We start from the raw sequence: 17,438 nt of genomic DNA, 5'->3' as shown, positions 1-17,438 counted from the left end.
ATCAGTGATGTTGAACACATTTTCATGTACCTGTTGGCCATTTGTACATCTTTTTTGGAAAAATATCTATTCAGGTCCTTTGCCCAATTTTAAAATCAATTATTTGTTTCTTAGCTGTTCAGTTGTATGAGCTTCACGAACACTGCTTGCTATAAGCCCTGCCCCCTTTTTCGGTCTGTCTGATCTTTAGTGGTTGAGCCCCACAGATTCCCTTAGTGATCTCTATCAGGCAAGATTTCAGTGGGCCTCTCTGAAAGTGTTCTGCATGCCTGGGGAGCTGGGTGTGCACCTTGGGCTATCTTTTCACACTGGAGCGACCGTAGGCCCAGGGGGGCCCTCTCAGTGGCCCTCTCCTATCCTTCCAATGTGGTCTTTCTCAGTCTCTGTGGTCCAGAGAGGTACTTTAGCCCCCCTTAGGGTTTGGGATTTTCACAATGGAGTCTTTTCCATGGATAGCTGCTAGTTCGTCTTCTTGTAGGAGAGACTTAAATCATCAACAACCTATGTCATCATCTTTATGATGTCACCTTGACAGTGGCTCTTTCTAAAGCACTGCGTAGCTCAGTCCTAAGGATGTTTACATAGAAGAGAGACCAGCAAAATATAACAGCACATCATTCTGCAGATTCTTTTGGCATGAAATTGTTTCAATTATGAATGGATGAATGGCCCCCATGAGTCAGGGCATTTCATGCTTGGGTGATGGGAGAAAAAAAGCCATTATTTTTCAAAACTTGTTCCTTTTTGAGAGTTAGCTAGTTAGATAGCAAAGAAGTTTGGGATAATAATGTCAGTTGGTAGTATTATGGCAAATTGAGAAACCTCAGGGTGACCTTTGATAGTTGGCTGGGGACAAGTAGGTCCATCTAAGACTTAGCCTGTATCACTGTTACTTGAGTGACTTTCACCTGCATCATTCACCCTGGAAAATATATATGCCACAGGGACTTGACCTCAGGCTGCTCAAAATGCATACTTTCTCTGGTTTCCATGGAGATGGTTGCCAGCTCAGGTCATGTACAAGGCTGTGTCTGGGGAGTACATTAGAATTGTGTCTGTGGCTAGTTCCACTCCCTTTCCAGGACAGAGCGTGCATTACTCTTATTTGATGCTAGAATACTTGGGGGCATGGAAAAGGCCAAAGGGCATGCCTTGGATTTTGAAATGGCCAAGCCTCCTCTGAATTGAAAGAGAACACTAGTCAGAATACAGACATAATGTAGAAGATTGAGGGCTGGAAAGCAGGGTAAATTTTTTTGTAAAAGCTAAGCAGGAGAGGAGCCACAGACTGTGAGGAGTAGTGTGAGCAATAAAATACACAAAAGCTTAGTGATCAAGGGGTTACCCTGTCTGGATTGCCTCAGAGACACTTGCTGCCCACTGGAGAAAGGGACATTCAGGGCACTGCATGGGTTGCATCTTCAAGATGAGAAGAGGAGCTTTCGAGGGGTGTAAGATATACCCGGAGGTGGCAATCAAGAAATTGGGGATGGGAGGGAAGGAGGGAGCTCCACCTACTAGGGACAAAGACCCAAGTCAGAAGGGAGTTTTAAATGATAGAAAATGGAGATGGTAAAAACTCTGTGTTCTATAACTCCCCGATACTCTTCCAGGTCTATTACGTTTGATATATTCTATTTTCCAGCATAAACTTTAGTAAAACCCTTAAACAGAGAACATCCTCTTTTTGCCGTATTCTTTAGCAATGCTTGAAGTGAGAAATAGAAGACATGGGGAGAGAGAGAGGAGGAAGGAGAGCAGACTAAAAACCCCAGGTCTTAAACCAAAGAAGGAAATGTAGCCAGAAGCAGTTGATCAACAAAAATACCATATCAGACCATCCTGATAGCTGATTAGTAGAAGAACCATGAGACCAAGCTACTGCAGAAGATACAGAAGAGTCAATTAGAAACTAATTTTTATGAACACAAACCAAAAACCTGTCCTGTTTATAAATGGCGTATAATGCTTTGCTGGCTGAAAAGCAACTTCTGTTGTGAAAGCAGATCTGTGTGAAAGTAGACATTAATGTGAAGCTGAATAGCTTCATATTTGCTACTTCATTGAATTCCAACAATTCCAGGAAATGAGTACTGTATTTATATCATCACATTAGACATGAAGAAAATCATCAAATAGGTTAAGAGCCTTAGATAGGTTAAGTGAATTACCACAGGTGATATGATTAATAAGTGGCAGAGCTGAGTTTCTCTGGACATTTGCCTCTAGATTCCTGGTCAAATGCACCATCCTTTTGACCACAGCATCCTCATAGTGTTTCCTGTAGAAATTCCAAATGAGAAAGACACATTTAATGAAAAGAAGTTTCAACTGGCATAGTGGGCAGGTTGCCCACCTAGACAGGTTACTATAAGAAACCATTGCCTTATTTTTTCATATTTTTTAAAAAAAAATTATTTTTTATGTTTTAAAATTTTGGAATCAAGGTAATGCTGGCTTCATAGAAAGAGTTTGGAAGTTTTCCTCCCATTTCTATTTTTTGGAACAGTTTCAAGAGAATAGGAGTTAATTCTTCCTTAAATGTTTGGTGGAATTCCCCTGGAAAGCCATCTGGCTCTGGACTCTTGTTTTTTGGGAGATTTTTGATTACTAATTCAATTTCCTTACTGGTTATAGGTCTGTTCACATTTTCTATTTCTTCCTGTTTTAGTTTTGGTAGTGTATATGTTTCTAGGCATTTGTCCATTTCTTCCAGATTACCCATTTTATGGGCATATAATTGCTCATAATATTCTCTTATTGTTTTTATTTCTGCTTGCTGGTTGTGATCTCTCCTCTTTCATTCTTGATGTTAGTTATTTGGGTCCTTTCCTTTTTCTTCTTGATCAAACTGGCTAGTGGTTTATCAATTTTGTTAATTCTTTCAAAAAACCAGCTTCTGGTTTCATTGATCTGTTCTACTGTTTTTTTTGTTTTTTTTTTTTTTTTTTGGTTCTGATAGCATTAATTTCTGCTCTAATCTTTATTATTTCCTGTCTTCTGCTGGTTTTGGGTTTTATTTGCTGTTCTTTTTCCAGATCCTTAAGGCATAAGGTTAGGTTGTGTATCTGAGGTCTTTCTTTCTTCTTTAGGAAGGCCTTGATTGCTATGTACTTTCCTCTTATGACCGCCTTTGCTGCATCCCAGAGGTTTTAGGATTGTGGTGTTGTCATTTTTCATTGACTTCCATATACTTTTTAATTTCCTCTTTAATTGCTTGGTTAGCCCATTCATTCTTTAGTGGGATGTTTTTTAGTCTCCAAGTATTTGTTACTTTTCCAAATTTTTTCTTGTGGTTGATTTCAAGTTTCATAGTGTTGTGGTCTGAAAATATGCACGGTATGATCTCGATCTTTTTGTACTTGTTGAGGGCTGATTTATGTCCCAGTATGTGTCTATTCTGGAGAACGTTCCATGTGCACTGGAGAAGAATGTATACTGTGCTGCTTTAGGATGAAATGTTCTGAATATATCTGTTAAGTCCATCTGGTCCAGTGTGTCATTCAAAGCCATTGTTTCCTTGTTGATTTTTTGATTAGATGATCTGTCCATTGCTGTGAGTGGGGTGTTGAAGTCTCCTACTATTATGGTATTACTATCGATGAGTTTCTTTATGTTTGTGATTAATTGATTTATATATTTGGGTGTTTTCCCATTTGGCGCATAAATGTTTACGATTGTTAGGTCTTCTTGGTCTACCAACCCCTTGATTATGATATAATGCCCTTCTTCATCTCTTGATACAGTCTTTCTTTTAAAGTCTAGATTGTCTGATATAAGTATGGCTACTTTGGCTTTCTTTTGTTGACCATTAGCATGATAGATGGTTCGCCATCTCCTTACTTTCAATCTGAAGGTGTCTTTAGGTCTAAAGTGGGTCTCTTGTAAACAGCATTTAGATGGATCTTGTTTTCTTATCCATTCTGTTACCCTATGTCTTTTGGTTGGAGCATTTAGTTCATTGACGTTTAGAGTGAGTACTGAAAGATATGAATTTATTACCATTATGTTGCTTGTATAGTTGGAGTTTCTAGTGGTGTTCTCTGGTCCTTTCTAATCTTTTGTTGCTTTTGGTACTTATATATTTTCATCTTTTCACCCCTCAGAAAGTCCCCGTTAAAATTTCTTGCAGGGCTGGTTTAGTGGTCACAAACTCCTTTAATTTTTGTTTGGGAAACTTTTAATCTCTCCTATTTTGAACGACAGCCTTGCTGGATAAAGAATTCTTGGCTGCATTATTTTTCTGATTCAGCACACGGAATAAATCCCGCCACTCCTTTCTGGCCTGCCAAATTTCTGTGGATAGGTCTGCTGCAAACCTGATCTGTCTTCTCTTGTAGGTTAAGGACTTTTTTTCCCTTGCTGCTTTCATGATTCTCTCCTTGCCTGAGTATTTTGTGAATTTGACTATGATATGCCTTGTTGATGGTTGGTTTTTGTTGAATCTAATGGGGGTCCATGGTGCTTCCTGGGTTGTGATGTCTGTGTCTTTTCCCAGGTTAGGAATGTTTTCCACCATGATTTGCTCACAAAACCCTTCTACCCCTATTTCTCTCTCTTCCTCTTCTGGGATCCCTATGATTCTGATGTTGTTCCTTTTTAATGAGTCACTAATTTCTCTAATTCTTAAATATTGCTCTTTTGCCTTGATCTCCCCCTTTTTTCTGCTTCATTATTCTTTATAAGTTTGTCCCCTATATCGCTGATTCTCCTTTCTGTCTCATCCATCCTTGCCGCCGCTGCATCCATCCGTGATTGCAGCTCAGTTATAGCATTTTTAATTCCATTCTGGCTATTTTGTACTTCTTTTATCTCTGCAGAAAGGGATTCTAATCTATTTTCAACCCAGCTTGTATTCTTATTATCGTGATTCTAAATTCTGGTTCAGACATCTTGCTTGTATCTGGGTTAGTTATGTCCCTGGCTGTTGTTTCTTCCTGCTCTTTCTTTTGGGGTGAATTCCTTCGTTTTGTCATTTTGAAGGGAGAAAAGGAATTAATGAGGTAGAAAAATTGAAATTAAGAAAAATTAAAATTAAAAAACATTAAAATTAAAAATAAAAACACACCCACAAAAATCGAATAGATGATGCTAGATCCTAGGTGTGTTTTGGTCTGGGTGTTGAAAGTGGTTTGACAGATTAGAGGAAAAAAAGGGGGGGGGGAGAAAAAGGAAATTGAGAATTTGAAAAACTGAATACACTGAAGTAGACTAAAATGAGATGATGGGGGTAAAATAGAATTTGAAAAATATACACAAAAGTAAAGAATATAATAGAAAAAATTAAAGAAAAATATTTTTAATAAAAATTAAAAATATGAATTTTTTCATTTTCTGTATTTAAGAAAAAAGAAAAATGAAAAAGAGAAAAAAGATAGAAAGGAAAAAAAGGAAAGAAAAAAAGAAACTTTGAAAATTTGAAAAACTGAATACATGATAGTAGACTAAAATAAAATGATGGAAGTAAAATAGAATTTGAAAAAATTTACATAAAGGCAAAAAATATAATGATGAAAATTAAATAAGAATATTTTTCATAGAAATTGAAAGCAAAAATGAAGGTTTTTTCTTTCTGCATTCAAGAAAAAGAAATGAAAAAGAAAAAAAAGGAAATTGTTTGAAAATTTGAAAAGGTGAATACACTGAAGTAGACTAAAATAAAACGATGGAAGTAAAGTAGAATTTGAAAAAATTTACACAAAAGTAAAAAAATATAGTAATAAAAATTAAAGACATTTTTAATAAAAATTGAAAATAATGAATTTTTCTTTCTGTATTCAAGAAAAAGAAAAGAATTGTAAAAAAGAAAAAAAAGAAAAAAAGAGAAAGAAAATTGAATAGAAGAACCTGCTAACAGATTGAAGTAGGACTGAAATTGTTTCATTTTTCCCTAGGAGTCAGTCTATGTGTAGCACTTTATAGTCCTTAAACTATAGCCGGCGATGAGACTTGTGTTCTTGAAGAGTGAAGTTGGCCCAGTTGGGCGGGGCTCAGTGTAACAGCTCCGCTCTCCACTAGATGGCGCTGCTATCCTACTGGGGTGGATCGTTTCGGTGCTTGTAGGTGCGTATGCGCATGCGTGGGAATGGTAAAAATGGCTCCACCCTTCTGTTTTCCCGGCCCCTTACTTCCGAAGGACTGCGCCTTTGACCCGTTCCACCCCTCTGCGGGAGGGTCTCACCGAGCAATGGCTGAATATCGGCTGTACCCAGGAACAACCGCTGGACCCCTGAGACTGTGGCCAGTTGCCAGCCTGTCCCAGAAAATGTTCGTGAGACAGTGTAGCAGCAGCGTTTCAGGGATTATGGAAAATCACGACACACATCTGGCACCAGGCTTCACCCTTAACGACCTTGCCCTAGCACCAGCGAATGTGGCCGCCTTCTGGGGTCTGCTGGGACCAGGTGGCTTCAACAGTCTCTACCAAATGTCCTTCCAGCAATGGAACCGCTTTTCCCCGTGTGGCCCGAGAACCTCCCGGACCCCACTCTGTTCCTGGGGATTTGCCTTTCCCACCAGAGCACCACCAGGTATCGAGCTGTGGACTTGCAGCCTTTGCGCTCCCGTTGTTTACAGCCTTAATGGAATTTAAACTCTCTCCTTTCTCCCTTTTTAGTTTAGTCCCTGCGGCTGTTTCCAATTTTCCATTTTCTCTCCAGCTGCTTTTGGGGAGGGGTGCTTTTCCCATATTCTCTCCCTCTCCCCAGTCTCCGTCCTCTCTCTGCCCGCAAAAGCGGTTCCCTACCCTCACGGGCTTCTCGCTCCCCAAATTTCCTTCCTGCCGCGTACCTGCTGAACTCTGTGATTCAGGTTGTGCAGATTGTTGTGTTAATCGTCCAATCAGTTTTCTAGGTGTGTAGGATGGTTTAGTGTTGGTCTGGCTGCATTTCCTGGACATGAGAGACAGAAAAAGCTTCCATGCTGTTCTGCCATCTTGGCTCCTCTCCTTGTTTTTTCACATTTTAAGACCTTGCTGACCCTTCACACTCCATGGTGGGTGCTGCTTTTCTGGCTCTGACCTCCAGGTTCCCTCAGGGGTGATAGTTTAAACTCTTCTTCACTGTTCTGTTTTAGGCTGCTCATTGAATCCAGACAAGTCTCAGAGCTCTATAACCTAAACAAACTGGCTCCTTGGCCATGAGCTCTGCTGCATTAACTCCAAATTCATATGTAGCACTTGTGGAGGTAGAGACTTAGTAGACACATATCTTGGGTAACGTAGGTAAACTTGAGATGTTCCTGACTATGCTGTTGAGGTTTCGTAGAATCGTGAGGTAGACAAACTCTCCATAGCTCCTAATTAATCAGGGATATCTGAGATCTAATGTGGACGCAGTCAGAACTAGCTCATAAACAAGAAATTAAATCAAGATATGAGGCTAGAGGGATGGACATAAGTTAAAATTGAGGGAAAGGGTGTTTAAGAAGGAATGGACAAGGTTGTACATTTTTTAAAGCTTTAATTTAAATTCCAATTAACATACAGTGTAATATTAGTTTCAGGTGTACAATATAGTGATTCAACACGTCCATTCAACACCTGGTGCTCGTCACAAGTGCACTCTTTAATCTCCGTCACCTATTTAGCCCATCCCCCCCATCCACCTCCCTTCTGGCAACCATGAGTTTGTTCTCTATAGCTCTATAGTTAAGAGTATGTTTCTTGGTTTGCGTGTCTCTCTTTCTCTCACTCTTTTTTCTCTTTGCTCATTGGTTTTGTTTCTTAAATTCCACACATATGGGTGAAATCATATGGTATTTGTCATTCTCTGACCTATTTCACTTAGCATAATACTCTCTACCTTTATCCATGTCATTGTAATGGCAAGATTTCATTTTTTTATGGTTGAGTAATATTCCAGTGTATGTGTGTATACACACACGCACACACACACACACACACACACACACACACAAATATGCATACATGCATACACCACCTCCTCTTCTTTTATCCATTAATCAGTAGATGGACACTTGGGCTGTTTCCATAATTTAGCTATCGTAGATAATGCTGCTGTAAACATTGGGGTGCATGTATCCCTTTGAATTCGTGTTTTTGTATTCTTAGGGTAAATACCTAGTAGTGTGATTGCTGGATCATGGGGTTGTTCTGTTTTTAAATTTTTGAGGAAACTCTATACTGTTTTCCACACTGGATGTATCCGTTTGTATTCCCACCAAGAGTGCATGAGGGTTTCCCCTTCCTCCACATCCTCGCCAACAGCTGTTGTTTCTTGTGTTTTTTATTTTAGCCATTCTGACAGGTGTGAGGTGGTATCTCATTGTAGTTTTGATTTGCATTTCCCTGATAATCAGTGATGTTGAGCATCTTTTCATGTGTCTGTTTGCCACCCGTATGTCTTTGGAAAAGTGTCTATTCATGTCTTCTGCCCATTTTTTAAATTGGATTATTTGGTTTTTGTGTGTTGAATTTTTAAGTCCTCTACGTATTTTGGATACTAACCCTTTATCAGATATGTCATTTGCAAATATCTTCTCCCATTCTGTAAGTTGCCCTTTAGTTTTGTTGATTGTCTCCTTCGCTGTGCAGAAGGCTTTTATTTTGATGTAGTCCCAATGGTTTATTTTTGCTTTTGTTTCCTTTGCCTCTGGAGACATATCTAGAAAGAATTTGCTATGGCCGGGGGCGCCTGGGTGGCTCAGTCGGTTAAGCGGCTGATTTCAGCTCAGGTCATGATCTCAACGGTTTGTGGGTTCAAATCCCATGTCGGGCTCTGTGATGACAGCTCAGAGCCTGGAGCCTGCTTCGGATTCTGTGTCTCCCTCTCTCTCTGCCCCTCCCCAGCTCGCACTCTGTCCCTGTCTCTCTCAAAAAAAAATTTAAAAAGTTAAAAAAAAAAAAAAAAAAAAAAGAAGTTGCTATGGCCAATGTCAACGAAGTTATTGCCTGTGTCCTCTTCTAGGATTTTTATGGTTTCATGTCTCACATTTAGGTCTTTTACCCATTTTGAATTTATTTTTGTGTAGGGTGTGAGAAAGTGGTCCAGTTTTTCTTTTGCATGTTGCTGTCCAGTTTTCCTGACACCATTTGTTGAACAGACTTTTTCCCATTGGATATTCTTTCTGAGCAGGTATGATATTGTGTGTGTATGTGTGTGTATAAACTTATATATATATATATATATATAAAACAAATAAATATATATTTATTTATTTTGAGAGAGAGAAAGTGAACACAAGCTAGGGAGAGGGCAGAAGAGAGAATCCCAAGCAGGCTCTTGTCAGCACAGAGCCTGACTCAGGGCTCCATCTCATGAACTATGAGATCATGACCTGAGCTGAAATCAAGAGTCAGATGCTTAACTGACTGAGTCACCCAGGCACTGCCTGAGCAGGTTGTTATTTTTATACATGAATCCTATAGTGGCTTCTGTGTGTGCTGTACATATACCCCATTTCCCCTCTCAGGACCAAGGTGCCTATTATTCTAGCTGTCAGTAGTCTTGCATGTTGACAGCTCAAATCTGAATTCTTCCTCACAAATTGCTTTTAAACAAATATTCTAATATTATCTTATAATATTCTAATATTAGACTTATAATATTATGTTCTAATATTATGACTTCCTTTTCAGGGGTAGCCTGTATCCATTGACTGGTTGACTGGTTGAAGTAGGAGTCTATAGGCCCAACCCCCTTGCCCAAATGTGTGTCAATTTTCCAAGTGAATCCCAGCTCTAGGGTGCCCCGTAAAATTGGCTGAGTCCTCATTGTGACTATATCACGACTCAGCTTTTCTCTCTCCTCAATCCTCTTTTTCTCACTCCCTGACGAGTGTTGTTAAGCACACCCCAATAAAGGTCCTGTGTGCAAATCACCTTTTCAGGATCTGCGCTCAGAGGAACCCATCTTGTGGGAGTTAGTTCCTGGTGTGGTCCTGGGAAACAGCACTAAAATAGGATTCTCAGGTAGACATTTGCTGACTATCTGACAAATAAGAACCCATCATTGATGGTAGGTGAAGTACTGATAGCCTCTGTCATGCATGTTAAATCTTTTAGTGTTGGAGGAAACTGGGATGGGATATCAATGCGAGGCACATACTAGGAGGTACAATGTCTTCAATGTTTGAGAGATATGGGGGGATGAGTAAATGTGAAGACTAACATTGGATGACTATTATTGGAGTTATTGATGTTTGGAGAAAGATGGCAAAAAGCTAAAAATGATTAAGCACTAATTAAAGGCTAAATGTGCAAGCCAGAGATCTTCTTTAGCAGCCGATAAAGAAACTCTCATCTCATTCAGCCCGGGGACAGACAAAAACTGAAGATCAGCCCCACTACTGAATTACAAAAGAGGCAGAGCAGAGAATATTGAATTCTCAGCCCTGACAAGTTTTCTCAGAGCCCTGACTCAGTGAGAAACTCAGAGGGGGTGGGGGGATATCAGGGTCAATATACACAAAAATGTTGAATCTAAAGATTCCCTTGCACATTCTGAGTCTGCGAAAGTGACCCAGTACTCCATGTTAAAGATTTATGCTTGTGGACAATCACAGGAAGGCAAACTGTGCCCACTCCCCGCTGCTCCTAGAATCTACCCTCACCTCCTCTCCTTACCACCAGAACAATAACCGGCATTAAAGTCACAACATAACCCAGCCGGGGAATTGCTAGTCCTGCTAGGATAAAGAAGGGATTATACCCCGCAACAATCATAGTGCCTAGTCAATATTTATTGATAGGGGCTAAGAGAGTATGTATGGGACTGGATTCTGAGGGTGCTGGATAAGGATGTGTAGGACGGAGCATAACGTTGAAAAAAGGACATTTTTAAAATATGGGAGTGCTCCAATGATACAGTATTTAATATCTTGGTAAAGATACCAAGACCAGTGTTAAAATGCTTCTGGGTTAGCAGTTGGTAACTTGAATAAAGCAACGTAAAAGTAAAAAGGCCTGAACTGCTGTTGTGGATGGCAAAGAAAGGCATCAAGGCTCAGAGAAGTGAGCATGCTAGAGTGCAGTCTGTGTATACTCTAGAGTATATACGTTATGTAGGCTGGAAAACGTATATAATTATCTTCTTTAGGAGAGCTCTGAGAACATTCCATCAACCAAAGCAAAAAGAGTTGCACTGACAGCCACTGTAAAGAACAGCATGGATGTTCTTAAAAACTTAAAAATAGAATTACCGTATGATCCAGTAATTCCACTGCTGGTTATTTGCCCAAAGAAACAAAACCACTAATTTGAAAAGATACATGCACCCCTACAGTTATTGCAGCATTATTTACAATAGTCAAGATATGGAAATAACCTAAGTGTCCATCCATAGGTAAATGGATAGAGAAGAGGTGGTATATATACAATTGAATATTAGTCAGCCATGAAAAGAATGACAGCTCGCCATTTTCAACAACATGGATAGATCTACAGGGTGTAAGGCTAAGTGAAATAAGTCTGTCAGAGAAAGACAATACCATATGATTTCACTCATATGTGGAATTTAAGAAATAAAACAAATGAAGAAATAAAGAAAAAAAGAGACAAGCAAAAAAACTAGACTGTTAAATACAGGGGACAAACCGGTGGTTGCCAGAGGGGAGATGGGTGGGGGACGGCAGAAATAGGTGAAGGTGTTAAGGGTACACTTATCAAAATGAGCACTGAGTAATGTATAGAATTGTTGAATCACTATACTGTACACGAAAACTAAAATAACACTGTATGTCAATTCTACCCTAATTAAAAAAATTAATTAATTGAAAATAAATAAAAAATGTGTCTTTTACAATCATTGTACACAGTGTCTTATAAATATCAAAGCTACTTCATTGATAGTGTTGATCAAGTCCTCTATATCTTAATGAATTCATTCATGTCTTCTTGTTCTATTGATACTGATTTGAGAGTGTTGACATCCCCAAATATATTTGGGCATTTGCTTTATCTCCTTTCAGTTTTGCCAATTTTTGCTAAATGAATTTTGAAGCTTTGTTTTTTTGGTGTGTACACATGTAGCATTTGTATATAGTCTTTATTAATTTACTCTTTTATCATTATGACATTCCCTCCTTAGCCCTGGTAATAATTCTTGTCTTGAACTCCATTTTGTCTGATATTAATACAAGTTCTTCAACTTTTTTTTAAAAAGATAAGGGTAAGCAGAGTATATTATTTCCATCCTTGAAGTTTCTAAATTTTTTATTTTTTTATTGAGGTATAGTTGACATGCAGCATATTGGTTTCAGGTGTACAACATAATTATTTGATATTTGTATATATAGCAAAATGATAATCATATTAAGTCTAGTTACATATATTACCATATTATATACAGAATTCTTTTCCTTAAGATGAGAACTTTTAAGATTTACTCTCTTAGCAACTTTCAAATATGCAATACAGTATTAACTACAGTCGCCACGCTGTACATTACATCCTTGAGTACCCTGTGTCTTTATATTTACCATGTGTTTCTTGTAGATTGCACATAGTTGTCTTTTAAAATCCAATCTTAAAATATCTACCTTTAAAATTTTTTTAATGTTTATTTATTTTTGTGAAAGAGAGAGAGGGAGCGAGCGCAAAGAGAGAGGGAGACACAGAATCCGAAGCAGGCTTCAGGCTCTGAGCTGTCAGCACAGAGCCCAACGCTGGTCTCAAAGTCATGAACTGCAGGATCATGACCTGAGCTGAAGTCGGATGCTTAACTGACTGAGCCACCCAGGCGCCCCTAAAAACCAATCTCAAAATATCTACCTTTAATTGAAATGTTTAGAAAATCTACATCTAACATCGTTATCTACATTGTTAATTTCTTACCATCTTGCTGTTTCCTTTCTAATTTGTTTAATTCTTACCATGTTGCTGTTTTCTTTTGAATCACCTTCCATGCTCTTTGTTCATTTTTATCCTTTCCTTAGCTTTCCTTGACTCTTTTATCTCCAAGCCATTTTATCTCCAATTGGCTTACTTATCATTTTATTTATTTATTTATTTATTTATTTATTTATTTATTTATTAATTAACGTTTATTTATTTTTGAGACAGAGAAAGACAGAGCATGAACGGGGGAGGGTCAGAGAGAGGGAGACACAGAATCTGAAACAGGCTCCGGGCTCTGAGCTGTCAGCACAGGGGCCCGATGCGGGGCTCGAACTCACGGACCGCGAGATCGTGACCTGAGCCGAAGTCGGCGCTCAACCGACTGAGCCACCCAGGCGCCCCTTATCATTTTATTTTTTAGTGGTATTTCTGTGGTTTAAAATATGCATCTTTAACTTATCACAACCTACTTTCAAATATTATTATACTATGCCACTTCATGTATAATGTAAGACACTTGAAACAGTATATTGCCATTTCCTCCTTCACATCTTTTGTTTATTTTGCATTTTATAGTTGCACATGTTATAAATTCAACAATAAATTATTTTTAGTTTTTGATGTAAACAGTCAATGAAATGAAAACAAAACCACCTTTTTATATGGTCACTCATATATAGATGATCCCTAATTTCTGATGGTACAACTTACAATTTTTTGACTACAATAGTGTGAGAGTGATATGCATTAAGTAGAAACTGTACTTCAAATTTTTAATTTTGATCTTTCCTTGGGCTAGTGATATGTTGTACAATACTGACTTGTGATGCTGGACAAATATACTCACAACCATTCTGCACCCATACAACCATTTTGGTTTTCACTTTTAGTTTAGTATTGAATAAATTACATGAGATATTCAACACTTTATTATAAAATAGGCTTTGTGTTAGATGATTTCTGCACAACCATAGGCTAATATAAATGTTCTGAGCACGTGGAAGGTAGGCTAGGATAAGCTATGATATTCTATAGGTTAGGTGTATTAAATGCATTTTTGACTTACCATATTTTCAACTTACAATGGATTTATAGAGACATAACCCTATCATAAGCTGAGGAAAATCTGTACATTATTTCTGGTGTGTTCATTCCTTTGTATATATCTGATATTTAATCTATAATTTTCTTCAGACTAAAGGCCTTTTATTATTCTTATAGTGCAGGGCTTATGGTATCAAACTGATTCAGCTTTTGTTCATCTGAAAGATTTCCTTCTTTTTGCCTTCACTTAAAAAAAAAATCAGTTGTAGTGACATGTAATTTATGAGCCATAAAATACATTCATTAAAAGAGTTCACAGTTTTTGATGAATGTGTATGCCTGTGTAACCAACACTGCAATCAATATATAGTAAATTTCCATAACTCCAAAAGTGCTTTTGTGCTCATTTGCAATCTGTAATACCTCCCAACCCCAGGAATGCATATCCACTGATCTACTTTCTGTCACCATAGATTAGCCTTGTTTTTTTCCAGAATTTAACTTAAGTGAAGTTATTCAGTATGTGAAATCTTCTTTTCATTAGCTTCTTCTATGAAGCATGTTTATGGATCTACCCACGTTGTCGAGTGTATCAATACTTGTGATAGAGTTCTAAGATGGGCCCCAAGATTCCTGACCCTTAGTGTATGTATAGCTTTTGCAGGTTATGCAATCAAGCCCTCACTTAGGTGCTATTTAAAAAAATGTTTTTTCACGTTTATTCATTTTGAGAGACAGAGAGAGAGACAGATTGCAAACAGGAGTGGGGCAGAGAGAGAGGGAGACACAGAATCCAAAGCAGACTCCAGACTCCGAGCTGTCAGCCCAGAGCCTGATTCGGGGCCCAAACCCACGAATGTGAGACCATGACCTGAGCTGAAGTCAGACACCTAACTGGCTGAGCCACCCAGGCGCCCTACCTAGGTGCTATTTTTAAAGGGATTTTGCAGATGTAATTAAAGTCCCAAACTACTTCACTTTAAGACAGGGTTATATTACTAGATGAGCCTGTATTTTATTTAAATTCCACTTTAATTCTAATTGACTTAAGTATATAGAAATACTATTGATTTTTTTCTAGCCTACATGGTGTTATTTATTTTTTGCATTTTATTTTATTTTATTTTTAATTTTATTTTTATTTTTTAAAAATTTACATCCAAATTAGTTAGCATATAGTGCAGTGATGATTTCAGGAGTGGATTCCTTAGTGCCCCTTACCCATTTGGCCCATTCCCCCTCCCACAACCCTTCCAGCAACCCTCAGTTTGTTCTCCATATTTATGAGTCTCTTCTGTTTTGTCCCTCTCCCTGTTTGTATATTATTTTTGTTTCCCTTCCCTTATGTTCATTTCTTTTGTCTCTTAAATTCCTCATGAGTGAAGTCATATGATATTTGTCTTTCTCTGACTAATTTCACTTAGCATAATACCCTCCAGTTTCATCCATGTAGTTGCAAATGGCAAGGTTTCATTCTTTTTGATTGCCGAGTAATACTCCATCATATATATATATATATATATATATATATATATATATATATATATATATGACATCTTCTTTATCCATTCATCCATCGATGGACATTTGGGCTCTTTCCATATTTTGGATATTATTGATAGTGCTGCTATAAACATGGGGGTGCATGTGTCCTTTTGAAACAGCACACCTGTATCCCATGGATAAATGCCTAGTAGTGCAATTGCTGGATCGTAGGGTAGTTCTATTTTTAGTTTTTTGAGGAACCTCCATACTGTTTTCCAGAGTGGCTGCACCAGCTTGCATTCCCACCAACAATGCAAAAGAGATCCTCTTTCTCTGCATCCTCGCCAACATCTGTTGTTGCCTGAGTTGTTAATGTTAGCCATTCTGACAGGTGTCAGGAGGTATCTCATTGTGGTTTTGATTTGTGTTTCCCTGATGATGAGTGACGTTGAGCATTTTTTCATGTGTCGGTTGGCCATCTGGATGTCTTCTTTGGAGAAGTGTCTATTCATGTCTTTTGCCCACTTATTCACTGGATTATTTGTTTTTTGGGTGTTGAGTTTGGTAAGTTCTTTATAGATTTTGGATACTAACCCTTTATCTGATATGTCGTTTGCAAATATCTTCTCCCATTCTGTTGGTTGCCTTTTAGTTTTGCTGATTGTTTCCTTCGCTGTGCAGAAGCTTTTTATTTTGATGAGGTCCCAGTAGTTCATTTTGCTTTTGTTTCCCTTGCCTCCGGAGGCGTGTTGAGTAAGAAGTTGCTGTGGCCAAGATCAAAGAGTTTTTTGCCTGCTTTCTCCTCGAGGATTTTGATGGCTTCCTGTCTTACATTGAGGTCTTTCATCCATTTTGAATTTGTTTTTGTGTCTGGTGTAAGAAAGTGGTCCAGGTTCATTCTTCTGCATGTTGCTGTCCAGTTTTACCAGCACCACTTGCTGAAGAGACTGTCCTTATTCCATTGGATATTCTTTCCTGCTTTGTCAAAGATTAGTTGCCATACGTTTGTGGGTCCATTTCTGGGTTCTCTATTCTGTTCCATTGATCTGAGTGTCTGTTCTTGTGCCAGTACCATACTGTCCTGATGGTTACAGCTTTGTAGTATAGCTTGAAGTCTGGGATTGTGATGCCTCCTGCTTTGGTTTTCTTTTTCAAGATTGTTTTGGCTATTCGGGATCTTTTCTGGTAAAATACAAATTTTAGGATTATTTGTTCTAGCTCTGTGAAGAATGCTGGTGTTATTTTGATAGGGATTGCATTGAATATGTAGATTGCTTTGGGTAGTATTGACATTTTAACAATATTTGTTCTTCCTATCCAGGGGCATGGAATCTTTTTCCATTTTTTTTTGTGTCTTCTTCAATTTCTTTCATAAGCTTTCTATAGTTTTCAGTGTATAGATTTTTCACCTCTTTGGTTAGATTTATTCCTAGGTATTTTATGTTTTTTTGTGCAACTGTAAATCAATTTGTTGATTTTTCTGTGGCTTCATTGTTGGTGTATAGGAATGCAACCAATTTCTGTGCATTGATTTTATATTCTGCAACTTTGCTGAATTCATGAATCAATTCTAGCAGTTTTTTGGTGTAATCTTTTGGATTTTCTGTATAGAGTATCATGTCATCTGCAAAGAGTGAACATTTGACCTCCTCCTGGCCGATTTGGATGCCATTTATTTCTTTGTGTTGTCTGATTGCAGAGACTAAGACTTCTAATACTATGTTGAATAACAGTGGTGAGAGTGGACATCCCTGTCTTGTTCCTGACCTTAGGGGGGAAAGCTCTCAGTTTTTCCCCATTGAGGATGATATTAGCGTTGGGTCATTCATATATGGGTTTTATGATCTCGAGGTATGCTCCATGTATCCCTACTTTCTTGAGGGTTTTTATCAAGAAAGGATGTTGTATTTTGTCAAATGCTTTCTCTGCATCTATTGAGAGGATCATATGGTTCTTGTCCTTTCTTTTATTGATGTGATGAATAACATCAATTGTTAATTGTTTTGTGGATATTGAACCAGCCCTGCATCCCAGGTATAAATCCTGCTTGGTCGTGGTGAATAATTTTTTTTAATGTATTATTGGATCCAGTTGGCTAATACTGCGTTGAGGA

The sequence above is a fragment of the Panthera pardus genome, unplaced genomic scaffold (genome assembly GCF_024362965.1).
Source record: "Panthera pardus isolate Hobbes unplaced genomic scaffold, ASM2436296v1 HiC_scaffold_27, whole genome shotgun sequence".
NCBI lineage: Eukaryota > Metazoa > Chordata > Mammalia > Carnivora > Felidae > Panthera > Panthera pardus.
Note: the sequence above shows the minus strand (reverse complement) of the source record.